The sequence below is a fragment of the Atractosteus spatula genome, chromosome 10 (assembly GCF_055471065.1).
Source record: "Atractosteus spatula isolate fAtrSpa1 chromosome 10, fAtrSpa1.hap1, whole genome shotgun sequence".
NCBI classification, from domain to species: domain Eukaryota; kingdom Metazoa; phylum Chordata; class Actinopteri; order Semionotiformes; family Lepisosteidae; genus Atractosteus; species Atractosteus spatula.
The window spans coordinates 7385559-7409344 of NC_142715.1; the positions used below are offsets into that span (position 1 = coordinate 7385559).

General features: G+C 46.9%; 4 non-coding genes across 4 annotated transcripts; 2 read left to right on the forward strand and 2 right to left on the reverse strand.

The window, feature by feature from the left end:
- Positions 1-3129: 3129 nt before the first annotated feature.
- LOC148824684 (5S ribosomal RNA) lies at positions 3130-3248 on the forward strand. Its single transcript, XR_016093076.1, has one exon. It is a non-coding gene; the product is annotated as a 5S ribosomal RNA (ribosomal RNA).
- Positions 3249-3871: 623 nt separating this feature from the next.
- Positions 3872-4036, reverse strand: LOC148824685 (U1 spliceosomal RNA). The gene has a single exon (XR_016092865.1). It is a non-coding gene; the product is annotated as a U1 spliceosomal RNA (small nuclear RNA).
- Positions 4037-16493: 12457 nt separating this feature from the next.
- trnae-uuc (transfer RNA glutamic acid (anticodon UUC)) lies at positions 16494-16565 on the reverse strand. The gene has a single exon. It is a non-coding gene; the product is annotated as a tRNA-Glu (tRNA).
- Positions 16566-19715: 3150 nt separating this feature from the next.
- trnal-uag (transfer RNA leucine (anticodon UAG)) lies at positions 19716-19797 on the forward strand. Its single transcript has one exon. It is a non-coding gene; the product is annotated as a tRNA-Leu (tRNA).
- Positions 19798-23786: the final 3989 nt, after the last annotated feature.

The following is a 23786-nucleotide window of genomic DNA, read 5'->3' on the forward strand; positions in this document are numbered from 1 at the left end:
GTCCTTCGCTAGCTCTCTCAGAGAATGGAGGTTTATTCTCCTAGCTTCTCCGCTGACGGAGATATGACGGAGATCGTGGTCAGACTTGTCGCTGCTAGAGAGAGTGCTTAATAGCGACTCGAATTCAGACCTTTTAGCAACCATCGTTAAACTTAAAGAGTATTACTTTTAAGTACGAAATCACAGTTTTACCACAGAAAACCACAAGATCAAGTATGCAATCAACCCGGTAGATCGGAAAAAATCACAAAACAATCAAGCACTGCTTAAAGAGCAAGGGGAACTTTTTTCCTTTCGGCTTTCAGCACACTGTATTGTCGTGTATGAAACCCGCGACGTTTTATATGAATTATTCCGCTTGGTTGACTCATTTCAGTCTTGCCACGCCCGTCCAGGGACGCCAAAAATGTAATGTTGCCATAACCAAAATGTAATGTAGTGTGCTCTCTGAAGGCACCAGTTCTGTAGGGTTTGGGTATTTACTGGGACAATTATTAATTGTAGCAGTAAATCACAAAATTGATTCTTTTGATGGCTTTAGAATCCAACCATGCGATATAACTCAAACAACACACACACAGGTACTAATACACGAGGATACATTTATTAATACATAGAATATGCATATAAACCTAACAGATCTTATCGCAAGGGTTATCAGAATACAAAAGATATATATTCAGTCAATTACAAAGAGTTACATATATCAAGAGGACATACGTTCAGTATATCATTCATTAAGACCGTTTCGTAAATGAACTTGGTTATAACTTCTACATTAGATACTCAAAACAAGTACATAACTCTTAGGAATTAAATTGATATCAACTGGTTGGGATAACAATTGAATTCTCGAGCTGTAATGCATTGAAGTTGAATACTCATCCAATCTCTGGGGATTCAGATCTCCTGCGGGCACAAAGAAACAGTTGCAGGCTGTTGCTGTCCAATCCGCACTCTCTGGCTCGGTGCCAGGCTGTGCTGTGCGGCTTGCGACGGTGCGCTGCTGATGTTCACTGACCAGATAGTTAGTGTTGGCTTTAACTAGCAAAGTTTGTGCACAGGAGAAAAGATGACTGTGGGTCCCAGCAAGTCAGGAAGAGGACCGGTTCGTTCCTGATGAAGAGCTAGTTCTGAATAGTGATTCAGCTGTCCACAGTTCCGACCTGTTCACGAGGCCTGCTGCTGGTGCTAACCTCGGGTGGATCCTCTGGTTACTCTCTGGCAACCTCCGCTCTAGACTCTTAGAACAAAGGAAAGTTCTGGCACTTGGACACACTGGCCGTTCCGTGGTTGTCCGGGCTGAGTCTGAGGATGGTCAGGAGGCACGCTGCGAGAATGTCCTACCCTTGGGAGCCTTCTTCTCCTGGGCCGTCCTGCCCTGGAATTCTCCTTTGAATTCCCTTTAGAAAAGTCCACAGAATTCTCCTGAATCCCTTCTGAATCTCACAGGCTCTCTGTGTTGCCTGTTTTTACCTGGAGGAACTTCAGCTCGTTGATTGGCTTAAAGTTCCGTGGGCATCAGAGTCCACATGGGTTACTCGGCCCTACCAGTCCCTGATTGGTTGATCAAGGTGAGATATGAGTCACTTACTCCTGACACTTAGGAATGCAGTCCAGATGTCCATCTGGCACTCCCTAGACAAATAGGCGCCAATGGATGACCATTGATCATGATAGCCAGGCTTAGCTAAGTGCATCCCCCTTTGGGAGCTGTCCTAGGAAACCTTATCAAAGGAAATCTTAAATCAGCCTGCATGAATAGTTTCTCTGTGGCTGCACCACAGAGATGAACAGAGAGATGAGGCCTAATTTGGGAAAGCTCAGAAACACTTAATTCTGCCTTATTAATAAGCCTCGCCGCTACACTGTAGTCTGCATTATTTAGGCTGATTATCGAGGTTAGCCTTTATTTGGTCATGGGGGCCTCGGTACTGTATACTAATTCTCAAGACAGTTTCACCCGTTTTCTGATTGCTAGGTTCTGTACCAGTGCAGACATGTCAAACAGTGAATGGCTGTACCTCTATTGTATCCGTGCTCAATGAATGAAATCAGTAATAAATGAATATATGTATAGTTATACGAAAAACAAGTGGTTTATCGACTCATCTTCATTTGCAGATTTAGAGGCAGCTTCGATATTCGTTTTACAAATGTTTTTTTTTTTTATATGGGTCACACACACACCCTGCGACTCTCGACTGTGCTCACCCACGGCAGCCCAGCAGGTGTGAGCCTAGCCAGCACCCGGATGGGAGATTCCCCCCGGAAAAGCTCAGGTTGCTGCTGCTCCTGCGAGAAGTGTGACTGGGACCAGTAGGGAGCGCTTACCCTGTGGTCTGTGTGGCTTTCTTATGCCCCAGCATCCTGATGGCGACACTCTGCTGCACAAACAGGCGCCGTCCTTCGGGGGAGGCGTAAAACCGAGGTCCCGACCCTCCTTGGCCATTAAGAAATCCCAGGGCGTCTCTCAAAAAGAGACGCCGGGGGTGTCACTCTGGTGTTAGTGTTCCCCTTTACCAATCAGTCGGGGTCTCCTCCTAATCCCCGTCTCATATGTAACAATCAATGACGAGGCCCCCCTGTCCCGCGATATTGTACTTGTCTCCTGGCCGCTGGCTGGCGCCGTGAGATTTAGTACTCGTGCAAGAGACCGGGGGCAGAGCGCGAACGCGGTCCCCCGCCCCCACAAAGTGTGCGCTGCAGGTTCCCTCTCGGGGCTCTGCAACACAGCGGAAAGGCAGCGAGAAGGAGCCTCTTGCTCTGACACCGCAAGGCCACAAGAGGGCGGAGGCACCGCGTGCCCGGCCGACGTGTTGGACTGGTGCGCTTTATGTGCTGAAATAAACATGCGACAGCCCAGAAATGTTTTGAGTGCTCTGCACTGGAGGTTTTTGTCTTGTGAAGACTTGCCTTGTGCTCCTCCGAGCAGTTTGTTTGTTCTCCTCCAGTGCGGGACAAGCCAACACAAGGGAGCACATTCGCCAACATCCAGGCACGCAACGCGATTTGGAAAGAGGCTCCATTCCAAAGAGTTGCACACGAACGATCCTTCAGTCCCGCTCGGGGGGCACGGAGCCCCAGCCACACTCAGCTTCAAGTAGCGAGTCAGGCGGCATGGCTTTTGCTTGCGGCCACACCACCCTGAATGTGCCCGATCTCGTCTGATCTCGGAAGCTAACCAGGGTTGGGCCTGGTTAGTACTTGGATGGGAGCCTGCCTGGGAATACCAGGTGCTGCAAGCTTTTGCTCTCTCGGCCAGCAGGGGTCGCCGTTGGTACCGTAGGCTTTGGGAGGAAAACCTGGAGGATGGAAAGGTGATCTATATGCTCATCTCTAGAGATGTTTTGTTGCTATGGCATGTGTGTGACCCATATAAAAAAAAAGCAGTTTGTAAAACGAATATCGAAGCTGCCTCTAAATCTGCAAATGAAGATGAGTCGATAAACCACTTGTTTTTCGTATAACTATACATATATTCATTTATTACTGATTTCATTCATTGAGCACGGATACAATAGAGGTACAGCCATTCACTGTTTGACATGTCTAAACTGGTACAGAACCTAGCAATCAGAAAACGGGTGAAACTGTCTTGAGAATTAGCATACAGTACCGAGGCCCCCATGACCAAATAAAGTCTAACCTTGATAATCAGCCTAAATAATGGAGACTACAGCAAAACGACTGACTTTGAAAAGGGAATGAATGTCCGGAAGGAGTAGTGTAACCAGCTTGAAATGCTTCTCCGGACCTCTAACTAAAAGAAACCGGTAACCAGCAGTGGCATCGACTCCTTTCGAACTGGGATCCTATCGCAGCTCGTGGTGTCGTAACTCTTCCGTATCTGATATTGGACCAAGCACATCAGGGGAGAGCGCGAACGCAGTCCCCCACTACCAGAAATGATGCAGTCGAGATTCCCACATTTGGGGAATTCGCAGGGGTCAACACAGCCGGAGTGCAATGGCCGAGCCTCGCTCTGGGTGAACCGATTTTTAAGAACTTTTATTTCCTTTTCACAATAAAATACAGGGCATCACAAATGCTTTACATTAATATACATACTTAAAACAGTATTTATGATCACATCTTATTACATTTTGAAACGGTACCAGTTACATAGCAACAATTTCTTTTTTCTGAAGCAAATCACATTCTTTACTTAAACATGATAATGTTTTTCACAGTTTCTTGAGATATTGACCTATGCCCTCTATTTCCCACAGATTTTCTGCTTCCTCCTTCCCTTCTCTCCACAGATCTCTGAGGTAATAGTTCTCTCGGGTGATGAACAGGGCCAGGCTACCTGCTGCCTTGACTGGGACCTCGATGCCTTTGAACAGCCCCATGTTCCTCACTCTCCACAGGGCGTCTTTCCCACTGTTCACCACGGCCCAGATCCTGTCAAACACGTCAGGAGGAAGTTTGACCGGAGAGATGCCGTATATGACGAAAGCAGCGGTCAGGGTAAATTGGGGCGAGAGAGCTTGCAACCAATCTTCAAACTGTGCCCAGAAGGCCTTAGCAAAAAAGCAGGACCACAGGAGATGGGTCACAGTCTCCTCCTCGCCGCAGCCCACCCTAACGCAGTGAGGGCTGGGGGTGAGGCCCCTACGGTACAAGAAAGTTCGTACCGGTAAGCACTGGTGGACGACACTTCAGGCTAAATCTCTGTGAATGTTGCACAGAAACTTAGAGGATGTGTGTTTCCACACCTTCCTTGTTTGGGCTGATGTTAAAATGCCCACAGGGGTCTGCCTATTGTTCTGGGGTGCAACGAAATCTTCCAGTTTTTGGGCGCTGACATCTCGGAGGGGAATATGGCCAATTGGGTGAGATCTTAGAAAACTTTTAACTGTCCCATAAATTGCAGGGCATGTGTCAGAGAGTGGGACATCCAGCTTGGGTCTGACACCCCACACTCTGAACACCTCCCTACCTACCCAGAGCCTGGAAAAATAAGTCCAGGTACGCGCTGCAGGTGCTGTTGCAAAGCCTCTCAGCACAGAGGCCAGGAAAATGCACAACAGCTTCGTAGCAATATCTGGGACAGACTTCCCCCCTGAGGGTAGCGGCCTGTACATTATTTCCCTTCTGAGTCTTTCCTGCTTCCCACCCCATAGAAATTGAAACATCAATCTCCTCAGCACCGCCGCAACACGGTGTGGGATTGGGAAGGTAGAAGCCAGAAAATTCAAGACAGGCAAGAGCTCGGCTTTGATGACCAGCACCTTCCCTGTCATGGTGAGGTCTCGGTCTTTCCATTGCATCAGTTTTTTGTTTAAGATTTGCAATTTGTTCTGCCAATTTACTGTTCCTATCTCTTCTCCAAAATACACCCCCAGGACCTTAATTCTCTTCTCTTGCAGCCTGAGATCATGTCCTTCTTTTGGCTCCCTCCAGTTCTGATAAAAAATCTCACTCTTAGATTTGTTAATTTTTGCAGAGGAAGCCAAAGAGAAACGATCACAGCACTGCAGAGCTCTGCTAATTGAGGCATTGTCAGAGAGGAGCAGGGTGACGTCATCCATGTATAGAGATGTCTTTACCTCTCCTCCCCCACTTCCAGGCACTGGTATCCCATTAATGGCCTGATCCTGGCGCAAGGCACAGGCTAAGGGCTCCATAGCCAAAACGAATAACAAGGGGGATAATGGGCAGCCCTGCCTCACCCCTGAACAGACTTCAAAGGGGCGTGATCTATTGCCATTAACCATTACTCTGCTGTTGCTACCTGTGTACAGCAGGTTAATCCACTTTCTCATGATGGGGCCAAACTTCATGTGCTCAAGTACCGATGTTAAGTACTGCCGGTTTAGGCGGTCAAAGGCCTTTTCTAGGTCTACACCTAAAATGCACAGAGGGAGGGAGCGATCCTCTGAGTACAGGCAGACATCCCTCAACAAGGCCAGGTTGTCGCTCATCAGGCGTCCTGCTATCCCACAAGTCTGTTCTTTCCCTACCAGTGAGGCCACTACATTTTGTAGGCGCAGGAAAAGGGCTTTGGACAGGATCTTAGTGTCCACGCCTAACAGGCTGAGGGGTCTCCAGTTCTTTATGTCATTCTTTGCTCCTTTCTTAAACAAGAGAGAGATAGTGCCTTCTCTTAAGGAGTCAGGCAGCAATTCTGTCTTATAGCTTTCCTCGAATAGGAGCAGTAGCGGATCCTGAAGCAGATCCCAAAAGGTGCAATAAAATTCTTTAGGGAGCCCGTCAGCACCTGGAGTTTTCCCCTTCTGTAAGCTCTCCATAGCCTGTCTCAGCTCTTCTACTGTCAAATCCCTCTCAAGTACTTCCCTATCTTCTTCACTCAAAACGTTTTCTAGCTTTGAGGTAAAAAAATGAATTTCTTCATCCTTTACCTCTGTAGAGCTGTACAGTCTTGAGTAGAAGGCCTCGGTGCAGGAGAGGATAGCACTCGGCCCTGTTCTCTCTCGTCCCTCCTCATCAACTACACTTTCCATGACAGACTTGGAGCCTACCACTTTCCTGAAAAAGAAGCAAGTACACTTCTCATTTTCTTCCAAGAACTGCACTCTGCTTCTTAACAGCACTCCTCGACTACTTTCTTCGGCTATGCTCCGGATGTCCTTTTTTAAAAGGGTGATATCCTCGAGCACATCGAAGCCACTGTGCAGCATCGTGTAGAGACGCTGCAGCTGCCTCTGTTTCCTGGCTAGCACTCCTCTCCGTCTGGCAGCAGCCTTCCTTCCCTCAGCCATGAAAAAGGCCCTTGTCCTCACCTTCACCTCCTCCCACCACTCTCCTACTGACCCGTACAGACACTGCAAGGACAGCCACTGTGATAGTTTCTCCTTGTAGCGGGATACTACCCCCTCGTTCTCTAGCAGCTTTGTGTTGAGTTTCCAGAGGCCTGGGCCAAAGACAGTCCCGCCCTGGAGTTCCACTCTACACCCTAAAGCCTGATGATCTGAGAAGAAGACAGGCTAAAGAGTGACCCCAACAACTTTCACTCTCTCTGAGACAAAGCAATAGTCAATTCTGGAGCTGCTATTCCTCCCTGACCATGTATATCCTGCTGTTGTGGGATATATACATCTATATGTGTCTGAGAGTTTAAAGTCTTGAACTAAGTTTTGCAGGGCCAGTGAGCTGGAATCCAATTTTATCGGAGAGCTAGACTGCCTGTCTGTGTGCTCTAAGATACAATTAAAATCCCCTCCCACTATCACGTCTGTGCTACATAACAATAGGGGAGAGAGTGCCTTGAGTAGCTCCACCCTTCCTCCCACGTCAGTAGGACAATACACATTGATTAGCTGCAGGTTAACGGTCCCCCATTCCACATCCACACACAGCAACCTGCCATCTATGACCCTCTGAATACTTTTCAATTTGAATGCCCATCCTTTAAAAAGAATGGCCACGCCAGAGGCTCTGTTGTTATTGTCCTTTGACCAAACAGAAGGCCCTTTATCCCACCTATCTTCAAAGCTTTTATACCTCTCTTGATAGGCTAAAGCACACTCCTGCAACATCAACACATCTCCCTCTCTCTGCTGGAGGTCATCAAAGACAGACTGGCATTTAACTCTGTCATTGATACCTCTGGTGTTAAGAGAAATTATGTTTAGAGCCATATTACATAAGAAAGTGGAACCAGTCTTTACAAAACACATTTCTCTTCTGTCTCACCTGTTACCTTCTTCTTTTTCTTTTTCTTCTTACCAATTTCCTGCCAGCCATCCTCTGAATGAGCCTTCATCAGGGTGGCAGCAGTAAAAGCGTTCACGGAGTCCATTTCAAGGAAGGGGGTAGAGGGAGGGGTGGAGGGGTTCCAGTTGTCCCCATCACCATGCTCTCCTTCCTCCTCGCTCGGGGAGAAAACAGAGTCATTTTTCCTTTTCCTCAAGTCCAGCTCCTGGGAGCACTGAGGGGAAAGGGGTGCAGCCGATGCACCAGTCTCCTCTTCCCCCTCACCCACCAGCTGCTGCAGATCCTCCGTGATGGACTGGATGGAGGAGAGGAGGACATCTGTAGCACTTGCAGAGTCTGAGAAAAGCAGCTCCGCTGAATCCTGGGTATCCTCGCTGGACCCGCTCCACCGGGGGGGCCCACACTGGCCCTCGTTCTGAGGAGCAGGAGTGGGGGAGGGGTCCTCGCTGTTCTCGGGGGTTTTCAAACCCTCGTGCTTGTCTGGTGCAGTCTGCGGTTGTGGGGGCGTAGTGGATTTCTCTTCCACCGGCCCCGGAGCCACAGCAGGACTGATCCTGGCTGGAGGCTGAGAGTCTTTGTCCAACAAGGGTTCTTTGTTTGACTTGTTGTTTGCTTTGGATTTTCGGGCCGGTTTGGCTGAAACAAGCACTGCCTCATCCTTTCTCATTTTGAGTTTATTGGCGTAGGCGTGAGGGCAGTTCTTAAAGACGTGTCCTTCCGAGCCACATAAATTGCACTTTGGCAGCATTGAACAGTCAGAGGCTAAATGTCCCTGTTTGCCACAGGTCTTGCAGTATTTCACAGTGCAGGACGATGCCAGGTGTCCCACAGCACCACAGCGCCGACACGCCTTTGGTTGTCCCACATAAAAAACATAGGCATTGCAGGCGCCCAGCCGGATTGTAGAGGGCAGGTGCCTTAAGCCTCCATTTACATTGTCCGGTAGCAAGCGAACCTCGAATTTTCTTGCTCCTGTTTTTATACCGTCAACATCTCTAACCTCAGTTCCATGGTGGACGGTGCAGTACTGGTTAAGCCAGGTGTGAATGTCCTCCGTCTTTGCCAGTTCCGAGAACATAACAACATGCACCGTTTTCCTCTCTCTCTGTGTCAGAGGCTGCAAGTTGATCTTCTCAAGGGCAGGAACTTTCCCTCTTTTTGCCTCAAACACATCCACACATTGTTCAAACAGAGAATAGGTAGCAAAAACAACCTCAAATGCTTTCTGACCTGGGAGAGCGAAGATAAAATCCAAGTGCCGAGGTTCAAAGCCAAGTTCCTTCTGCAACACTTTTCTGCTGAACTGCATACGATCCATGAAGAGGTCATCCAAAAGCTCAGAACGCACAGCATTCTTGCGGGATCCAAAAGTTGCCATTTCGTAAACTGCAAAACAAACACTGCTTCCACAAAACAAGAAAACAATCCAACTACTCCACCTACAGGCTGATCAAGGTATCACCCCTGCCAGGTAAGTATGAGTTGTACAAGCCCCTGCAAGCGGCCCGCACCCACAGCACAAAGCGCGCAGCCTGGGCCAGCTCCTCGCCCCGCACGCCACCGCCTCCTGCTGGGCCCACTCTTTCGCACACTCACACGCCACACTAACACTCAAAAGGGTGGGCAAAACGAGAAAACGAGCACGCCGTTTCCTACACATCTGCAGTCGCCATTGCGCATTCGCAGCATGTCCCGGGACGCAATTTGGCCTCATTTGCATAACACCAGACCGGCAGATCGCTACGCAAGCTCGCGTCGTGCGCCTGCCACTTACCGAACAAACACCGGAGCCTTTTCAGCAATTTCCAAAAAACGGGCCTGCTCGCCTGCCCACAAGGCTCCGTCTCTTACCCGCTCTCCACAGCCTGCTGCCTTCTGTGCTGTTCTCTCGGCACCGCTGCAGCGCACCCAACTCCTGCAGCGCAGGGAGAAAGTTTCCCACGCTCCGCCGCAGGGAAGGCTCGCTCCGTGCGCACACGTCCTTTCAATGCCAGTTCAACAAGTGCTCCGCATTAGCAGCGTCGGGGCTTCGGCGTGTCGCACCTCACCTCACCTCGCACAGCCCCCTCCTTGAATGTCTGGCGCTGGTGTAGCGTGCTCTCTGAAGGCACCAGTTCTGTAGGGTTTGGGCATTTACTGGGACAATTATTAATTGTAGCAGTAAATCACAAAATTGATTCTTTTGATGGCTTTAGAATCCAACCATGCGATATAACTCAAACAACGCACACACACACGTACTAATACACGAGGATACATTTATTAATATATAGAATATGCATGCAAACCTAACAGATCTTATCGAGAGGGTTATCAGAATACAAAAGATAAATATTCCGTCAGTTACAAAGAGTTACATATATCAAGAGGACATACGTTCAGTATATCATTCATTTAGACCGTTTCGTAAATGAACTTGGTTATAACTTCTATATTAGATAGTCAAAACAAGTACATAACTCTTAGGAATTAAATTGATATCAACTGGTTGGGATAACAATTGAATTCTCAAGCAGTAATGCATTGAAGTTGAATACTCATCCAATCTTTGGGGATTAAGATCTCCTGCGGGCACAAAGAAACAGTTGCAGGCTTGTTGCTGTCCAATCCGCGCTCTCTGGCTCGGTGCCAGGCTGTGCTGTGCGGCTTGCGACGGTGCGCTGATGATGCTCACTGACCGGCTAGTTAGTGTTGGCTTTAACTAGCAAAGTTTGCGCACAGGAGAAAAAATGACTATGGGTCTCAGCAAGTCAGGAAGAGGACCGGTTCGTTCCTGATGAAGAGCTAGTTCTGAATAGTGATTCAGCTGTCCACAGTTCCGACCTGTTCACGAGGCCTGCTGCTGGTGCTAACCTCAGGTGGATCCTCTGGTTACTCTCTGGCAACCTCCGCTCTAGACTCTTAGAACAAAGGAAAGTTCTGGCACTCGGACACACTGGCCGTTCCGTGGTTGTCCGGGCTGAGTCTTAGGATGGTCAGGAGGCGCGCTGAGAGAATGTCCTGCCCTTGGGAGCCTTCTGCTCCTGGGCCGTCCTGCCCTGGAATTCTCCTTTGAATTCCCTTTAGAATTGTCCACAGAATTCTCTCCCAGGCCCTCTGTGTTGCCTGTTTTTACCTGGAGGAACTTCAGCTCGTTGATTGGCTGAAAGTTCCATGGGCATCAGAGTCCCAGGTGGGTTACTCGGCCCTACCAGTCCCTGATTGGTTGATCAAGGTGAGATATGAGTCACTTACTCCTGACACTTAGTAATGCAGTCCAGATGTCCATCTGGCACTCCCTAGACAGATAGGCGCCAATGGATGACCATTGATCATGATAGCCAGGCTTAGCTAAGAGCATCCCCCGTTGGGAGCTGTCCCTTATCAAAAGAAAACATCTTTAAATCAGCCTGCATGAATAGTTTCTCTGTGGCTGCACCACAGAGATGAACAGAGAGATGGGGCCTCATTTGGGAAAGCACAGAAACACTTAATTCTGTCTTATTAACAAGCATTGCCGCTACACTGGGCATGCCCCGCTCTCCTCCACCTTATCTTATCGCGTGTGACCACCGACAATGGCCACAATGCCGGGGAATGGCATCTGTAAAGTGTTAATTGGGGCACAGGAACAGCCCGTCTCGTCTCGGGGGCCGGCTTCAAAGACAATACAGCAAACACAGCGGGGCGGGGGAAGAAGACGACACGACATATGCAGGTACATTCAGCTCCGGCGGGAACGAGTCATTTGTCGGTCTTTTCGAGTGCTGGGAGCCGAGTAATCCTTCGCTTGTATCGTTTCTCCCCGGTGACTAGATCTCACCCTGCGACTCTCGACTGGGCTCACCCACGGCAGCCTAGCAGGTGTGAGCCGAGCCGGCACCCGGACGAGAGATTCCCCCCAGAAAAGCTCAGGTTGCTGCTGCTCCTGCAAGAGGTGTTACTGGGACCAGTAAGGAGCACTCACCCTGCGGTCCGTGTGGCTTTCTTATGCCCCAGCATCCTGATGGCAACACTCTGCTGCACAAACAGGCGCCGTCCTTCAGGGGAGGCGGAAAACTGAGGTCCCGACCCTCCTTGTGTCAGTGTCTCTGGGAGAGGATGGGCACTGTGAGACTGACAGGGCTGTCTGGGAGAAGCTCCTCCTACAGGTCTAGGCACAGAAGAGCTTCACCAACAGAGTCACACAGCGAACGTGATAACCGCTACACTACGGAAACCTGCAGGGGCTGCTGCTGGTGTCTTGCTTGCGTTTCGGGCTGAGAAAGGGAACGATGGGAACTCGTGCCCAGTGGCTCAGCGCTGAGCTTCGCCAGTGCTATTCAGCTGCTTCCAGTATCTTTGTTGGAGTGCGCTGATTGACCGTGCTCTCACACCAGAGCCCAGCATGCCTGTCATGGATGGAGCAGGAAAGGCGGCCGCACATTCTACAGCCCTCTCCACACAATCGACAAAATCGGGCTACTGAACTGGAGAAAATCTCCTCTCCAGAAAGTGCAAATATCATCTTGGAGAGTATAAATCCTATTGCTGAAGGTCAACACTGTCTACCAGAGTCACCCCTCCCACCTCCGGCAGGTTTCTGAGCTGCAGCGATGATCAGTTCGGCTCACACGCGAGAAGTCCTCGGTTGAAAACATGCACCCCCTCTTCTCGTACGTTTTGCACATGATCGAGTGGTTTAAATACGGCTCCTTCGTACATGGTGCTGATCTTTTGGAAAGCAGGAGGAAAAACTGACACCTTCCCATACCAGAAGTTGAACCCTGGCCACCTGGGCGAAAATCAGGAATCATAACCACTAGACCATATGGGAGGATACAGCCGTGCTGTTCCGTGCGTCATGTAAGATAAACTGTAATTGCTGCCTTCATGACCTGCTTGGTGGAGAAAACACACAAGAGAGTTGGCACTCAGAGTGTCGAAGGGTCGATGTATACTAGGGCTCAGTTGAAATACAACGTCAGGACTTTTCCGACTAGTGTCACACGAAGAGAGTACATCCTTCCCACCTCTCTGCGTCTGTCTTGGTAACTCGCTGTGATCGTATAGTGGTCTGTATTTTGTGTTGTGGCTGCAACAACCCCGGTTCGATTCCGGGTCCTGGCAGAATAGGAGGAGTACTGCCTGCCTGGATGGTTGATGAACGACAGAGGCCACTCCGACCTCTTCTCGGTTTTCTTCAATGACTTACTAAGGATCTTCTTCACATTCGCCCATGCAGGGGAAGCCAGTTACACCAAAGCAAACGCAGGAAAGTGCATTTCAAGCAGAGACCAGGAGGGACTTGTTTACACCGAGAGTGGTCGGAGAATGGAACAATGCGCCCAGCCCTGATGCTGGAGCTGATTCTTTATGAGATTTTCGGCTCACTAAGAGGCCCCCGCTGGATGCTAATTGTTCTGTTGTTCTCGCAGGTGGTGCGCTGCTTTTGAGCCGACAGAGCTCGTCTTGCTTAGCCCAATTGCAAATGATCGGCTCCGCTTACAGAAGGAACGTGCGTTTGGTACAAGAGTGCATGAAGGCACCGGAAATACATTGGGAACAAATGACCGGTGGCTCAAGTGCTCTGTGAAGTACAGGAGCGTGCAAAAAGAGGCTGTTCCCGCCCAGTCTTGAACCGGGGACCTATCGCATGTGAGGCAAACATAATAACCGCTACACTATGGAAACCTGCAGGGCCTGCTGCTGCTGGTGTCTCGCTTGCGTTTCGGGCTGAGAAAGGGAAGCGTCACTTTAGGTAGGGGTCGCTGGAGAGAGGAACAAAGGGCACGATGAAACAAAACACCGAAACCCAGGATCGAACCAGGGACCTTTACATCTTCAGTCTAATGCTCTCCCAACTGAACTATTTCGGCGGTGCACACAGCCCACAGCCACCTGCTCCAGCCTTCCTGTGTTGCGGCATGAGCGCACCAAGAGGAGCGGCAGAGTGTTGCAGGAATGTCACTCAGAAGGAAAGCCACCCAGCTGCACCCTCTGAGCTCTGTCCAGCGCATCTTGCTTGCGTGTACTCCTACCTGCGACAGGCAGGAAACAATTAGCAAGAACAGAACAACACCCCACGGGTGTCTCATGACCACACCTTAGGTTGTGACACGTGGAGGTGTGAGGGGTTGCCGGGCCACATTGGACCAGAACTTGGGCGGAGGGGGGGCGGGAAAGCAGACAAAGAGGTGACACTTCAAAGTCTGCACGATCACAGCTCTCCGACGCCCCAGGCTTCCGCTCGATAAGCTACTGGATACACCTGCCCCTCCTCGCACAGACCGTGGAAAACCTCCGAGTGGCAGGGCACTCTCTTCCTCCCAGGAGCCCTTGGACACAACGCACAGACAGAGCGATGGGAGCCACCGCCTGCGACACGGCTCCAGGCAGGACTCCACTCCACTCCGTAGGAGCCGTAGAGCAGAGCGGAGCAGAGGAGATGGGGGCTGCTTAGCTCCTATGCAGAGACTCGAGCTGTTGTTGCTGCGGACGCTGTCTTTTCTTTTCTCGGGGTAAGAGTGAATGTTGAGTAGCCCTTAGAAATGAAGCAGAACACTTCAACGGTACTGGTGTGTGTGTGTGCGCACGCCCTGGTGATTCTGGGAGACAGATCAAACCTGGGCTAAAAGAGAGGGGGCTTAGCCGTCTTACATTTGCTAGTTCAAAGTTGTACAACCCATTTGTATCTGCTAGGCAGCGCAGTCGTCGTGCACCAAGAACACTTTGAAAAGCGTCAAAAGCAAGTCATTCCGAGTTGGTCGTTTGTGTTTTCGAAATGCTGAATTGCTGCGAAATGCTGAAATGATCTCACGGCTCCTCGGTTGTCATTTCTGCTCCGTAAAGGAATCACAGCACGCGTAGGCTTCCAGCACGGTGGGTCGGGACACGATGCCGGGGGACGACACGAGTGATGTCTTCCTTGTTAGTATAGTGGTGAGTATCCCTGCCTATCACACGGGAGACTGGGGTTCGATTCCCCGACGGGGAGTCTCTCTGCTTCTACCTCCTTAGAGGATAGGACTGCTTTTCACTTCTCTGTGTCTTCTTTCACAGCGCCGTGCACCTTTTCATTGCTCTTGCTTTCAGAGCCTCTGCACGGCACACGACTCAACATAAGGACGCGCATTGAAGTGAAAGCAGGAAGCGCTCACAAGTGACTCTTGACCTCAACACCTGTTGATGGGTCACCTTTGTCAGACACAGCAGTGGAGCCCAAGCCCACCTATACACATACTCACACACACTGACAGATATATGCACACACACTCACACATTATCACACACTGAAAGACCCACATCCAAATATTCACACACAGACACTACACACACTCACAGACACACACATAGACACTACGAATACTTATAGACACACATCCACAAACTCACAAACACACACTCACACACTGACAGACACCACACACTCCTCACAAACACCACACACAAACAGACACATACACTCATAACTACAAATACACTATAAATAACACTAATACAAATACCACTAATATTGCAACAGTAACACTATCACCAAGACTTACACTATCATCCTCTCTAACACTGACACAAAATACTACTACACTAATAATACTAATAATAACAGTAATGCTATCACTAAAACTAACATGACTACTAGTGTAAATAATCTAACCTTATCTCTGTAATTATCACTAATATTAACAGGAATACTAGCATTAAAACAATCAATAGCACTATCATCATTAATACTCACATGAAAACTATCATTAATATTAAAACTACCGATTGTACTCACACTAATTTTAACATGAAGACACTAATATTAGTATTAGTTGCAGTCCGTGACGTCACACCGCTCTTTGTGACGAAGGCGAGACACCTAGCCGTGGCCAGTGACGTGGCGCCTGTTGCTGTGGTTACCATACTGATGATTTGTAAACAGTGGAAAAATGCATTTAAACTGTTACCTACACAAATTTATCAACTTGGAACATAATTTTTAAGCTCTAGCATACAATTCCTAAACAATCATTTGAATAATAATTCTTTCATTTCGGATTGAACATTATTAACACTAAAGGCACTATGGTAATTGATCGATACAGACTGTATTGACTGTATTCTAGATATTAAAAACAGGGTCAAAATGGGAAAAGAATTAGTACTCACCAATCCGTGAAGTTAATCGATTATTCAACGGTTCTTCAGTTGAATTAATTGGTTGTAGATAGATAAGTGATCAATAACTCTCCTCCGTGCGCTCCACTCGCCTCCCGCGGTCTCGCTCTCTGATCCTGGTGCTCTGGCTGGTGTCCGTGACGTCACAGCGCTCTTTCTGACAGAGCAGACATGTCTCGGCTGGAGGAGACTGCTGTCCGGAGCCCAGGGGGCTTTTCTTACAGATATAACATCTCCAATAATAAAGGCGATTCGTAACAGCTGGCAATGGAGAGCGACAAACCAAGGAATACAATTCATTAAACCAAAAAAATAATTTACTTCACAGACTAATATAATTGTATAGCATACTCCCGTAGAGCAGAAGAGAAAGGGCACAAGTCCCTGTAATGAGCTCTTTTAAGCATTTTAAACGAATCTCCACAGAATAGAAGCCAGGAGGATCAGACACCTGATCCTGAAGGTTGAAGAGTATCTCCTGGTTTTATTTCCACCCGAGCTCTCAGCTCCTTAACCGGTTTGATGATTTAATTAACTGTATAACTGTTTGTTTGTCTCACACGCAAGAAGTCTTCGGTTGGAAACAAGCTCCCCCTCTTCTCGCACGTTTTGCACGTTCGAGTGGTTTTAACGCGGCTCCTTCGTACACGGTGCTGATCTTTTGGAAAGCAGGAGGCAAAACTGACACGTGCCCATACCGGGAGTCGAACCCGGGCCACCTGGGTGAAAACCAGGAATCCTAACCGCTAGACCATATGGGAGCGCACAACCACGCTGTTCCGGGCATCATGCAAGCAAACTACATAAATATGAGAAAACATGCAAGAGAGTTGTCACTCAGAGTGTCGAAGGGTCGATGTATACTGGGGCTCAGTTGAAATGCAACGTCAGGACTTTTCTTAATTATGTCACACGAAGAGAGCACAGCCTTTTCCGGCCAGCCACGTGTGTCTCGGTAACTCGCCGTGATCGTATAGGGATCAGTACTTTGCGCTGTGGCCGCAACAACCCCGGTTCGAATCCGGGTCACGGCAGAATTCCCGAGCTTACAGTCTGAGTAATTGGAGACTGCGCTATTCTGTTGCCTATGGTCATATATGGGTTTTTCGCATGAAGCCGTATTGAAAAGTATTTCTCGCGTTGTGAACTTGTGTATACAGCGGTCCCCTGGTTTCCAGTTAGTGCGTAATTACGCATCGATGAAAAACCGGAGGTTTAAAAAATGATAATTAGCTCACTGATACTTTGATGTAGAGGCTGTGGAAATATCCACATGTTGTGGTCTTTAAAATGCATTTGGTTTGAAGGCGTTCTGTGCTTCCGTTGCAAAGATATGGACAAAAGAATATTCGTGCTTGGTCAAAAAAATGTCATATAAACGAAAAAGTAAAGGCTGAGAAAGCATTCACAATGTATTTTATACACAAAGCAAGTATTCTCGCGATTCTAAGAGGTTTCGTGTAAATGCTACAGGCGTGCCAAAATCGTTTTCGAACTTCAAGTTAACTTTACCCCAATAGGACGGCACCTGTTTACAGTTTAGTGTCCCTGTCATTGTACTGGGGTATTAGGACCCGCATGGACCGCAGGGTGTGCGTCCAGAGACAGAAACCAGACGTGTGTCGGGCTCGGCTGCGAGCAGGACAATGATGTCACGGGGACAAAGTAGAGGAAATCAAAACGGTCCTATAGAAGACCTGTGTCAGCTGTCGGTTTGCAGTTTGGACTCTAAATCCTCCGATCCGATTTTAAATCTCTCTAATACCTGAGCTGCAGCTTCTTCCGAGTACTTATTCGTATACTTATTATGCGTAAGTGTATAGATGAAACCTATACACCTATACACTTAGGTGTGTTCAGTTTAAATCAAAATGCTTTACTAATACAAGAGAGAAGTATAGTATGAAGGATGTGAAAAATGTATGATTTCTTGGAACAAAACGGTTTTTATTTGCATTCGAAATGAAGCGGAATTTTAGCGTGACACACAAACCCTTTGTCTTTTTTAGAGTGATTTTTAAACAGACAAAAATGTAGAAAACGTGTTTTTTTGGCCCTCCAATAGCAGGGTCAGTGGCGTAATGAATAACGCGTCAGGCCTCGCGTCAGAAGATTATAGGTTCGACTGCCGTCTGGCTCGTTGCGTTTATACCACTTACATTCTTTTATATAAATGAACTGCACCTGAAAGCTATAGAAAACACTTTGGGAGAAGTTGTCGAAATTCGCATGAGGCTGCAGACAACTTAACACTGTACTGTCTGGAGATCAGCTCCTGCTCTGAACTTAATTGCAATGAAAAACTATGCGTAACAAAGCTGGAGAACAGCTGAACTTGTGCTCAGTTCGGTGATGAGGGTTCAGAACTGGCGTTGTTGTAATTAGCACGAACTGCACAGGCTCTGAATCAGACCATTTCAATTAGTCTGATCAGTGTAGGACACGTTAATGTAGAATTATTAATAGGTTTATTAGCTAGTTAGTTCAGGTTTACCCACCTGAACTAATGTAGAATTACTACTCGGTCTGTCTCTTGTTTGTATATAAATGAATGTCTCTGACAACTTAATGTTAGTTTTTAATTTAGTTTTATGATGTAGGTCTGGCGTTGACATATGCACAAGTATACGAAATGTCTCACTCCTGATTCAACTCATGTTCTATAGGAGATTGGCGATTCCTCCTGTTTCTCGTACAACCATATCAGAACAGAAGCCCGTGTCACCCAGCTCTGATTCAAGATTGACTCGCATCTTTATCCCTTTTTTGTTCGTGATCATTATTTGAACTTTTTCGAAATGAAATGACAATAATCAAACATGCAGGCAGATTTTTGAAAAGTATTCGGAATTGACAGGGTGCCCCTTTGGAACAGTCGTCAGAAAATGTGAGAAAAGGAAAGTTATGTAAGCTCTCACACAAAGCACTGAAGATTGGAATCTGAGTGTAAAAAAGCTACCCGTCTCCCAATGATAGGCAAGGATACACATCATGACACTAACTAGGAGCACTTGTCAGCTGTTAGGACAACACTACTATTGTTTCGGGTTTCGGCTTTTACAACAGAATAACAAAACAGCTTCAATTACGTCGATTAGACTCAGCGAAACTTTAACACCTATGATATTACGAGTGCTTTGCACGAGTCGAACTTCAAGAAGGAACTACTACAACAGTTGTGGACATACAGTAATTCAATACCACCGGCAAAGTCCAATGCTGGCAACGTCTGAGAAAATAATGTTCACTCATGGAATTTGGTCTTTGAATGGCTGGCGGGAAAATTCATTTATACTCCCGTTGCACCCTCAGCTGAAACATGTTAAAATTACAACGCAGATTTGTTGGAGAACCTCACAAGAATTATTGGGTTAGCACTGTATGTATTCTGGTATATTTACTTTAATTTTAATATAAATGTAAACATGCATGCTGTATAATATATTGTAATTTTAAAATATGTTAGCTGAGGATGCGAGGGGGGCTATAACACCTTGTGAAACACGCAAGGTACTGTAAAAAAGGCTGGTATTTGAATAAAATTGGCAATCACAAGAAAACCACAATTTATGTGGTATTATCATCAATATCCTTCAAAATTGACGTTCAAATGAAGGATTTGAAGAAACTATGAAAAAAGCAACAGTAATAGCAGAGGATTTTGATTTTTGCTCTTCAATTCAGTAGATCCCAGTGGAGTTGCGCCCCTACAAACAGCACAAAGGATGAAACCCACCTCTTTCATTATTGCTACGTTTGTGCTGGTGAAAGTAGCGTTTGTGCTATTGAAAGCAGCTTGGAAGATGAAGGTGCAGTCACTTCCACATGTCATGATACCATTAGATCCGACGACAAGAGCTGAAGCCCCCCCAGTCCAAGCCAGCAACGTGAAGAAGATGGGCATGGTGGAAGGTAGTGTGGCCGAGCAGTCTAAGGCCCTGGATTTAGGCTCCAGTCTCTCTGGGGGCGTGGGTTTGAATCCCACCACTGCCAAATGTTAGTGTTTTAAGACATGCAATACGATCAGTAAAAGCTCTTTTTGTTAGTCTGTTGAGAGGCTGCGTGAGGTGTTTAGAGATTAGACATTCTAAAAGACAGGCTGTCAGCTTAACATCAAGGAAGAAAAAATATTTTGTTTTCTCAACAGAAATTCTCTTTGGCACTTTCAGCTTTATGTAGGGAACAACGTCTGCCGAGATCACTTTTGAGCCAGTGCACATGGTAGTGTGGCAGCAAGTACATTTAATATTGGTGGGTAGCTGCGTCAGCATGCGTAGGCTGCAAAGGAACAAGTAATAGGTTTATTCCATGCTGAAAAAAAGAAGAAAGAGAACACAATGTTTCAGCCATGGAGCCTTCTTCAGGTGTGAGAGAGACAGGGCAGTAGGTAAAGGTAAAGTAGCGGGAGAACAAAGGCTTGGAGGGAGGAGGGGTTAGAGGCGGGAGCAGGGGACAGAAAGAGAGGCCAATCAAGAGGTGTGAAGTCAGAATGGGTGCAGAGAGGTGTGAAATGAAACTTACAACGAATGGAGAAAATTTAAAAGAACAGTAGTCTGTCGTTAAGAGAAGGGAGAATGTGTGATCCTAGCTGCAGAATAATTTTGGTTTCGGTGGTCTTTCTGATGTATGAGTTCGGAAAACCGTCTTTGAGAACACAGACGGAGAGATTAGAGTGGTCGTGGCCGTCAGAGGTGAAATGAGAAACAATGGGCTTGGAAAGATCTTTAATCTTCACAGCCCTGACGTGTTCTCTGAAGCGGTCTCCGAGTCTCCTTCCTGTTTCTCCAATGTAGATTGCAAGAGATACAGTAAATAAGGTTGCTGGAGGTACAAGATGCCATCTGGGTGATCTGGAATTGTCCTGAGGGGCCTTGAATGCGTGTGGTGGTGTCTGTGTACTTGCAGGTGATACAGCGAGCTCTGTTGCAAGGGAAAATGCCTGGTGTGGATGGTTGTTGGGGGCGGTCAAGGGAGCTGTGAACAAGGAGGTTACGCAGATTAGGTGGTCGGCGATATGAGATGATAGGGCGATCAGAAAAGAGGGCCCCAATGGAGGGATCATCCTGTTGGATGGAAAAGTTGTGGTTAATGGTCCTGGGGATAGGAAGTGTGTTAGGGTGGTAAGGAAGCACCAAAGGAATGCGGTTGTTACGGCGGGAGTTCCTGATTGGGTTGATGGTCCTGGGGGTGTTTTTGGCTCGGGCAAGGGCCCTGTCAATCACACTGCTGGGGTATCCTCTGTTGATGAAAAAGGAGTACATTTCGAGGGCTTGGTTCTCGAAGTCGATGTCGTCGCTGCATAATCGTCGTAGCCTAAGGAACTGTGAAAAAGGAAGAGAGTTTTTAGTGTGGTTGGGGTGAAATGAGCTGTACAGGAGGTAGCTGTGTGAATCCGTGGGTTTGTAATAAACTGAAGTGGACAGTCGGGGGTAGTTGATGGAGAAGTTGATGTCTAGAAACGGAAGAGTAGTGGAAGATATGTTAACCGTATATTTGAGGGACAGGTGGAAGTTGGTGAAATGGTGCAGGAAGAACTCAAGCTGATCGTTGGAGCATGTGGCGGCACCGACGCAGTCATCAATATATCGTTTGTTGAGGTCAGGGACATAGCCAGTGTGCAAATAAATATTTATAATAGAATGTATAATTTAACACAGCAAAAATATATTGTATTTTGCACTATAATCAGATATTTCAAATGAAGCCCTCTGGATTTGATTACCCTTCTCACTTTACAAGCCGGAGCAGCTGATGCACTATGTGTCTTCCCATAAAAAGTCTTTGACTCCATACTATGGCTGTTGCAGTGCAGGCTCATATATGAGTAGAACAGGTGAACCTTCCAATGAACGAGGGGTTCCTTTTCACACAAGACTGATAGGAAACAGTCAAAACTTGCCACACCCGGACTGTTAAATTGATCAACCATTTTTAATAGCTGTGGAAATGCACTCACACTGTAGGATACGCACTCGGTGCGCCACAGGCGTCACATTCACATGTCAAACACTTGTTTTCAGTAGCAGGTGATTTGGGATCCTCCAGTCTTCGCTTTATCATCCACGCAGTATGCCTGTTCCAGAGACATTTTCATTGTTGATAACTATGGGGGGAGAGCATGTAGATTCCAAAACACTACGGCAGCAGAAGTGAGCAATTACCTGCTAGAAAAACAAATGTGTTCCCAGAAGCATATACTGCACAATTACCACAATATTTGTAAACATTTCCGATACATAACCACGTTATGTGCTCTACATTGTTCTATTTTGTACCGGGTGAGGAGAATACACACTCTATTACTGTTGTTGCTGAGCTTCGAGTCTCCTACTTATTTCTTCTACTAGCTTGCATAGAAAGTCATCGCCTTGCTTTTTGTCTATCACTCTATCACAAGGTCAACGTAGAAAACGTTATTTATTACTGTGTGTTTATTTTGGGGCTTAATATTTACGTTTATAATTACCCCCCCAGGGGTCAAGAAAACATTTTCATACTATTTTTTTAAATTAAAATTGGAAAGGCATGTTTAATTCAATGATTTTATTGATTCACAATCTGACAAAGCAAGACAGAACAAAAGCCTTCATGAAATCACATTCTCGAATGTATCCCCTTGCACTCAACAATCTAAGGAAGAACACGAAACCGCCTGTTATTAAAATTGTCGCAGTTTTTTTATCGCTCTGAGGAGTTCTTGCTTCTCCCCCCCCCCGCCAAATATAGTCTTTCAGGGAATGCCATACCATTTCTATTGGATTTAAATCTGGGGATTCTGCTGGAGTTTTCACCCAGTTTATTTCCTCTGCTTTAAGTCTTCCCTTTGCTGCTGTGCGTTGTTTCAGATCGTTGTCCTGACAGAAATGATGCCTGGATCCAAAGTGCTCCCTGATGTATGGGGCAGTAGATTGTTTGATCATGACTTCCTCGAAGAATTTCCGATCCATTATTCCTTTGAAATTAAGAAGTTGTCCTGGGCCTCTTCTAGATATTCCACCCCCAGCCATGGACCTTGAAAACTGTTCCAAAGCCACTGTTGTTTCATCAGTGAAAAGTGCATCATGAAATGCATCTCTCAGTTCAATCCATTGAAGTGCTTGCTTGAGCATTTCTTCAGTTTTTACCTTTATCTCCATCCCCAGCACTGGCTGGAGATGCTGTGTGTGTCCGAGCTCAGCGGTTATATAGGACAGGACTCGGCGCGCAGCAGGTGCGACTCATTGCTCTGCACTGCCCGTGCGGAATGCGCGTCTCCTCCCTCCACACACCACCGCCTCACTAAACCGCCTTCATACTCCCCAGCGGCAATAACATCTCCATTTATTACATTTATTCTTCCCTCTTAACCCAGAAAACTCCCGGTACGTTTTTGTGAACCGGTAAAGCGTCTCTCTATTGGTGGTCACAAGTAGAAACAATGCACGCGCTGAAAGCAGGAAGTCAAAACACTCCTCCTCACTGTACGAGCACATCTGGGTCCAGACTTCCGAAGACTCCTAAAAGTGAATTTCCAGATTCCTGAAAGTCATGTTAAAGTCCCCCATCCGATCGTTTCAAATGCATAAATTGGATGAGTTCAGGTACTTTTCTGATGTATTTTAATAGTTTGGCACTGTAACGTGTTAAATATTTTACAAGTAAAATTTATCAACTTCACTTTCATGCGAGGTTTTGCGTGGATACAAAAACACCCCAGTGGGCAAAATATGTATAATATACGTCTATTAAATGCATACCTTAGACGTCTAAATGTGGTCCGCAATTTGTCTAGAATGAAATTCTAATATACGTCTATTGTTATACGTCAATTATACGTCTATGATTAGATGTTCATTATACGTAAATGTTTGGAGTTCTATTATACGGATAACTTTAGAGGACTATTATACGTATATGGTTAGAGGTCTAATATACGGATAACTTTAGAGGTCTATTATACGTATATGGTTAGAGGTCTATTATACGGATAACTTTAGATGTCT